General features: G+C 37.5%; 1 protein-coding gene across 1 annotated transcript in view; it reads right to left on the bottom strand.

Annotated features, from left to right (window-relative positions):
- The window catches only part of LOC122252361 (uncharacterized), a 117,092-nt gene extending 111,678 nt beyond the window's left edge, over positions 1-5,414 (bottom strand). Inside the window, exon 1 of the mRNA XM_086531048.1 lies at positions 4,872-5,414. The gene's annotated coding sequence lies outside the window, so the exon portion shown is untranslated. The remainder of the gene's footprint in view (positions 1-4,871) is intronic.
- Positions 5,415-7,500: the final 2,086 nt, after the last annotated feature.

Genomic DNA, 7,500 nt, shown 5'->3' with positions numbered 1-7,500 from the left:
GAGAGAGAGAGAGAGAGAGAGAGAGAGAGAGAGAGAGAGAGAGAGAGAGAGAGAATTAGATTAAAATAATCCCTATTTCATTATTGAAAGTTACATCTCTTTCTTTTCATCTTTCGCGCCCGTTAATCATATGTAAGTAGATATGATATGAAAATTAAGTCCTGACAAAAAAAGTAAATAACGAAAGAAAACCATATAAATAGATTTTTTAAAAATAAAAAAAAATCTCCCCGTAACGTAAAATATAACCAAATAATTAAAGGAAAAAAGCCTCTAGATTATTCACTCTAAGATGAATAAATGAATAAATAAACGTTGATCTATAACTATAGATATAAAACCAGATGATTGAAAAAAAAAATAGATAGATAGAAAGCAAAAGATAAAAAAAAGTCACCCAAACCAAAAGAACAACTCACCCATTCATAAAACAAAAACTGTTTACAATCTCCATTCACAAATACTACTTTGTTTACCATCGGAAGCGTCACAATGGAGTCGCTCGAACTAAGACCTTTAATCTTGCATATCCTGTAATTTCTTTCTTAATAGGAGGTGGACGAGGATTTTCTTGGCCTGTCTTAAAGAGGGAGGTTGCAAGAAATAAATAAGCGGATGTAGAGAAGGGTATGCATGCAAGAGTTGCAAGGACAAATAAGCAAGCGAGCTTAGTAAACAAGGACAGGTAAACATGTGAATAAACAAACTCTTTTTTTTTTCTTTTTTGCTGATGATGTTGATGATATTCTTATTTGTCATATTATTGTGATCATCATTACTATCATAATCATTATCATTTTCATTATTAATATCATCAGCTTTGTTATAATGACTACTATTGTTGTCATTATTATTATGATGATGATAATAATGATGATAAATATCATTATCATTATTATCCTTTTCCTCATAGTCATCGTCATCTTTATCGTTAATTGTAATATTAGTAAAATCATTATTGTTTTCATTACTATTGCTACTATTATCAGCATTATCATTTTATCATTGTACCATTGTATTATTTATATTATCATCATTCTCATTATCACGATTATTATAATCATTATCATCTTTATAATCATTATTATCATTATTACTATTAATCTTATCATTATTCTTATCATTATAATTATTATCATTATTCTTATCATTATAATTATTATCATTATTCTTATCATTATAATTATTATCATTATTACTATTATCATAACTATTATCATTACTATTAATATCATCATCCTTATTACTATTAGTACTATTGCTATCATTATCATCAATATCATCCTTATTGCTGTTGTTAATGTCGTCCACAGAATTGAGATAAATTCAGTAAATCAAAACCCGATTTCCTGGACAAACAACAGAAGACCTACGCACGGGAAGGACCAGAAAGAGAAGAATCAGATGCCGCATATATAAAGCACAATCAAGACAATCAAAGGTCTAATTAGGAGGGACAATTAACCATCCCTTTAATGACGGTCGTTAAGTGACGGGATAGCTAATGTGCTTCTGGGATTATTATCTCCGTAATTGCAGTTAAATTGGGCTTCCCGCTGTTTGTGTTATGTAGAGCGACTGCAGTTGATTAAAGGGGTTTATTTGTCTCATCTGCTTGTTTTCAAGGACGAGGGGATGGGAAAAGGGAGAGAGAGAAATAAAGAAAGATAGATAGATAGATAGATAGAGAATAGAGAGAGAGGGGGAGGGGAGATAGATAGAGAGAGAGAGAGAGAGAGAGAGAGAGAGAGAGAGAGAGAGAGAGAGAGAGAGAGAGAGAGAGAGAGAGAGAGAGAGAGAGAGAGAGAGAGAGAGAGAGAGAGAGAGAGAGACGCACAGAGAGAGGAGAGAGGGAGAGGGAGAAAGAGAGAGAGAGAGAAAGAGACACCTACTGAGAGAGAGAGAGAGAGAGAGAGAGAGAGAGAGAGAGAGAGAGAGAGAGAGAGAGAGAGAGAGAGAGAGAGAGAGAGAGAGAGAGACGCACAGAGAGAGGAGAGAGAGAGAGAGAGAGAGAGAGAGAGAGAGAAGGAAGCCGAAAGAGAGAGAACCAAACCTATAAATAAACGAACTAGAAATAGATAAATCGATGGGTAAATAAGAGATCGAAGAATTAACAGCATTCATTTCACATCCTTAGCACATTTAGCTACAATATGAAAGAGCGTTGACGCATGCGCTTTGTTTACGCCAAAACCTTTTCTTAAACGCCTTTAAGATGCAAGACGTCTCTCAAAGGATGATTCTCCATTATCACTATCATTATCATTTTCATTATCAGTGTTATTATTATTGCTATCAACATTGTCTTTGGTTTACTGTTTTTAAACTTTTTTTTCTTACCAGATGTATGCAATGCCTCTACCATCACATGCCATCAAATCTCAAGTAGTGTTACGAACAGTTAGTAACAAAACGTGTGACTTATAGATAGCGGTATATAGCGCAAACGAAGCGGAAAATCGCTACATCTTAAAAATCGCGTATGTGCTACGTGCATTGTACCGCTACTCTTCGATAAAGAAAGAAAAAAAAAACTTTTTTTTTACCAGAAACTTCAAAATTTATGCGACACCAAAAACGTCAATACCTTTACAGTGTGTGTGTGTGTGTGTTGATGTGTGTGTGTGTGTGTGTGTGTGTATGTGTGTGTGTGTGTGTGTGTGTGTGTATGTGTGTGTGTGTGTGTGTTAAAAATGAAACCATCTGATGGCCAAAGTAATTACTTATAATTGCTGTAAAGTAAATCACACACCCGCAGACACTCATCGAGGCAAAGTGTTGGTAACGGTCAACTGCGATTATTAAAATCATAATCAAATTAAAGTTATAATTTCGCTAACTAATGTTTACATATACGCCCGTTTATATATATATATATATATATATATATATATATATATATATATATATATACACACACACACACACACATATATGTCGCGCGCGCGCGCGCGTGTGTGTGTGTGTGTTCGTAGGTGTATGCGTTATATGCATATAGATGTTGCATATTTATTGTGTGTACATGTGGATATACATGTAGGTATGAGTACGTGTGCATGCGTGCCTGAGTTCCCTGCCCTCTCACCCCCCCCCCCTCCCCCACCTTTATGCTAATGAGATGCTGAGACGAAACTCCACATGCGAAGGAGTGATTAGGAAAGGGTGAAAGATTCTTTAAGAGGGAAAGTGATGCGAAGAGAAGGAGGAGAAACAGGGCGTGGGGGAGATAAATGTAGGAGGAAGAGGAGGACGAGGAGGATAAAGGAAGAGGAAGGAGGAGGATAAGCGAAGAAGAGGAAGAGGTGGATAAAGGAAGAGGGAGGGGGGTATATGGACAAGGAGGAATAGGAGGAGGAGGAGGAATGAGGGAGGAGGTAGAGGACGGACGAAATAGAGGCAGAGAAAAAAAGAAGAGATGAGGGGTAAAGAGAAGGGCTAAAATGAGAAGAAGGCAGAGAAGAAAAATAAGAGAGAAAATGAGAAAAAATATATGTACAAGAAATTTGAATTATTAGAGACGGAAGGGAAGAAAAGAAGATGGGAAATAAGAAAAAAATAAGGAGAAAAAAAAGTAGAAGGAAACGAACGAAAGAGAGAGAAAAGGAAAGCGAATAAGAATAATGGAAATAGGAACAACGTCAACTAAGCAATAACAATAACAACAACAAAAAACACAGAAACAACCCTCAGAAAGGAAGCACCAAGAAATATATCAAGAAGTAAAAACAAGATAACCCTTCTTACAAACAACAACAAAAGCAAATCCAGCATCCTTCAGCAGGAGTCTCGGGGTAAAATCCTGAAGGAGTCGCCGTCCTCAGGCAAGCGACCTCTCACCCCCCCCCCCCTCCCCCCGGTCAGCGCAAGGCCGCCTCCGGATGACGCAACGCGGGGACAACGCGAATAAGGAGGAGAAAGAAACAAGAAAGAAAGAGGAAGAAACAAGAGGAAGGGAGAGGAAAGATGGCAATTAGGTCCGTATATCTGTTTTTTTTTTTCATAAACCTTTTTTTCGTATCTAAATTCTTAGCTTCATCCAGATGCTGATATTAAAAACATAAGAGGGGGGGGGCAAGAAAAACAGAGGTAAAAAAATGAATATTGATTCAGATTTTCATAAAGCTATTTTGTAAACATGATTTCATTTTTATTTAATACTTCATGCAGAATGAAAAAACCTAATTCAGAACCGGTAAATTATTCTAAGAATTTGGCAATTCATTCAAGAGACAGGATTGGTTGCATTGCACTGTATACGTAGCGACATACAGCTCTGCAATAAGTATCAACTGCATGGTATTATCACACAACCTGTGCAAACCTGTCCGGAAAATACTCAGGGACACATCATGACGGACTTCCATTGAAAGGTTTTGTTATATGGTGAGTGTATAGTAGTTTGGTAAAGATAGTGACAAGTGCACGGTGGCGCCGCGGTGCCATTACGCGGCTCAACATGATGGGACACATCCTAAGAAATCCGGTTCAGATCCGGAAAGCGTTCAAGGAGACGGCGGTTCCATTCAAGGAGTTGTGTTGCTAAGCATAGGGATCTATTGAAGGGGAAATAGTCATGTATTGCAAGAGGTGGGATTCCCAAATAGGAGGGAAGGATTCGGGTCCGGGAGATACTTAATTGAAGAAGCGTTAAGCTAATTGGTTCCGTGGGTCGAGATTGTTGCAGAGTCAGTCAGAAAATCTTGTAAATATACTATTTGACAGTGTTGTTTATCATAGACTAAAGTGTAAACCAAATGCGATTGTACGCAGTTAGTTTGATTAGAATGTTGTCATCGTACGAGTTATGCAATGTATCAACAAAAATAATTACCACGAATTATGCACTGACTCAACAAAAAAAAAAGTCTTACCTTAAATCGTCGTGTTCCTCAGTTGGTTAACGGAACGAGATTTTTTCTCTCTCGTTTCTGTCTTTTCTCACAATATTCACCCTAATGACCCCGTCGGCCCGAAGCGCGGCTCAGATTCCCACACACTCTCTCTCGAACTCTTACTTTCAACAGACTCTTGAATGTAAGAGAAGCTTCTCTCCGTCGCCCTCCTCTTGTTGCAGATGCACGTGCACGTCGTCTTGGTCTTGTCTCTCACTACGCGGAAGGACCACTAACCCTTTCCTTAATTAGACCTCCAGCGAAAGCAATCATAAATCCATCAAGAATTCCGAATCAAAGTCAACTCGAAAACCCGATTCCATTTATTCATCATAACGATTTGACAGGAAAAATAAAAAAAATAGATTAAAAAAAACAAAGTCTAGAACGTCAAGAAACCAAAGAATGACCGAAGCGGTTTAGTCTCCGTTTCGGCGCGCGAGGTCCGGAGTCTTAGCGACGCGGGCGTTTCCAGTGAGGGCGTGGGACGAAGACCGGCGGCAACGCGTGTACTTCCAGTGGCGGCGGAACAACGACTGAAGGCTCCCGGGTGTGTGTCACGCTTACATGCACGCTCGCTCTCCTTCTCTTGTTTTTTTTTTTTTTTTTTGGTCGTTCGGTTCATCTGTCATTCATGAGGATCAAGGTAGAGACACGGAGAGATTTCGGCGCCGGTGCAGACACACCTGCCCGCCCTTGGTGCCGATAGCGCCGACCGATAGCGTGAGGGATTGGGAGCTCTCTTGGGGGGCGGGGGGGGGGGATGCTGGAAGCTATCTTGGAGGTCGAGGGGGAAGGGGGAGGGGGAGGGGAGATACTGGGAGCTCTCTTCATATTTGATAATGACGGCAATGATAATGATGATAGTAATAATAATGTTGATATTATAATGATGATGATGATGATGATGAGAATCATAGAGATGATCATAATGATAATGATGATAACAATGATAACTAATGATAATGATAATAAAAATAATAATAACAATGATAATGATAATAAAAAATAATAATAACAATGCTGATGACAACAATGTTGATATTGATGATAATACTGACAACAATAATGATGATGATAACAATGGTAATTATTATGATAATTATGATAATGATTATGATGATGACAGCAACACCAACAACAATAAAAACAAAAATAGACATGATATCAACGATAATGACAATAACGATAACAAAATTATGATAATCATGACAATCCTAACATTGAAATATCATAACAATAACAACACTAATAATCTCCATAAGGATAATGATTACATATGATAATCATTCCATCATTATACATGATACCAATAATAGATTCACCCTCATTACTTTGTCTCTCGTGCCAGGCATCTCCTCGAGTATTCAGTGACAGCATCTCGTTAAGAGAGATGTCGAAACAATACGCCCACCTTTTTCCTTCTTTTCTGTAACCATGAAACACGTGGCTTTGTTTTGGTCAGTGGACATTGACCAATGTTTTGATGCGGTCACATGGTCCCTGTCACGGGGTGTGGGTGAAAGTGGAAGGGGCGTTTGTGTGTGTGTGTGTGTGTGTGTTTGTGTGTGTGTGTGTGTGTGTGTGTATGCGTTTGTGTTTGTTTGTGTGTGCGTGTGCGTGTGTGTGTGTGTGTGTGTGTGTGTTTGTTTGTGTGTGTGCGTGTTTGTTTGTGTGTGTGTGTGTGTGTGATAGAGATAGAGATAGATTGATATATAGATAGACAAAGAAAGAGAGAGAGAGAGATGTGGGGGGAGGTACAGTCTGTTAATTATTTATGAGCTTTTGGTAATGAGTTTCGTAATGGCTTGTGTATTGTTACATATTCACCTATTCATTCATTTATTGATTTGTTCTTTTTCTTTCTCGTGTTATATCTGTCATTATTGTTATTGTTGTTATCAGTATTATCATCATTATCATAGGTATTATTCTTATCATTGTTATCATTATTTTCATAAGTAGTGATAGTATCCATATTAATTTCATCATTACTGTAAGTGTTAGTTTTTGCATTGTCACCTTTGTCAATATTGTTATCATTATCATTATAGTCATTACAAAAATAGTAGTCTAGTAGTAGTAGTAATAGCAATAGTAGTAGTATGATTATTATCGTTCTTATCATCAATATAGATATCCTTATCATCAGTGTTATTATTATCATTAGCATCATCATTACCATTATCATCATAAATATTGTTACTGTTGTTGATATTATCATCATTAACATTATCATTATCATTTTTATTATAATCAAATCATAATACCCTTGTTATTACTATCATCATCATAATCATCATAACTACTGTTATCCTCACTATCATCATCATCATCATTTTCAATAACTCTGTTACCGACTTTATTGCCTTTGTCGTTACCATCGTAAATAGATACATTGATAGATATATCAATAGATAAGCAGATACACACACCCCATGAAGGGAGAAACTGTTGTTCAGTTGCTTGTGAACTTGACATGCACAATTGCTGACGTGTCGAGCCTCTTGTTCTGTCTGTTCACTGCCCAAGGAGAACATATAACAATAAATCAGAGGGAGACCTTGAACATTGACCGTAGAAATGAGAGAGAGAGAGAGGGAAGGAG

This window comes from Penaeus japonicus, unplaced genomic scaffold, assembly GCF_977035675.1.
Source record: "Penaeus japonicus unplaced genomic scaffold, GWHDUDI00000001_assembly GWHDUDI00000034, whole genome shotgun sequence".
Taxonomy (NCBI): Eukaryota; Metazoa; Arthropoda; class Malacostraca; order Decapoda; family Penaeidae; genus Penaeus; species Penaeus japonicus.
The sequence above is the reverse complement of the archived record's forward strand: the minus strand, read 5'-3'. Positions and strand labels throughout refer to the sequence as shown.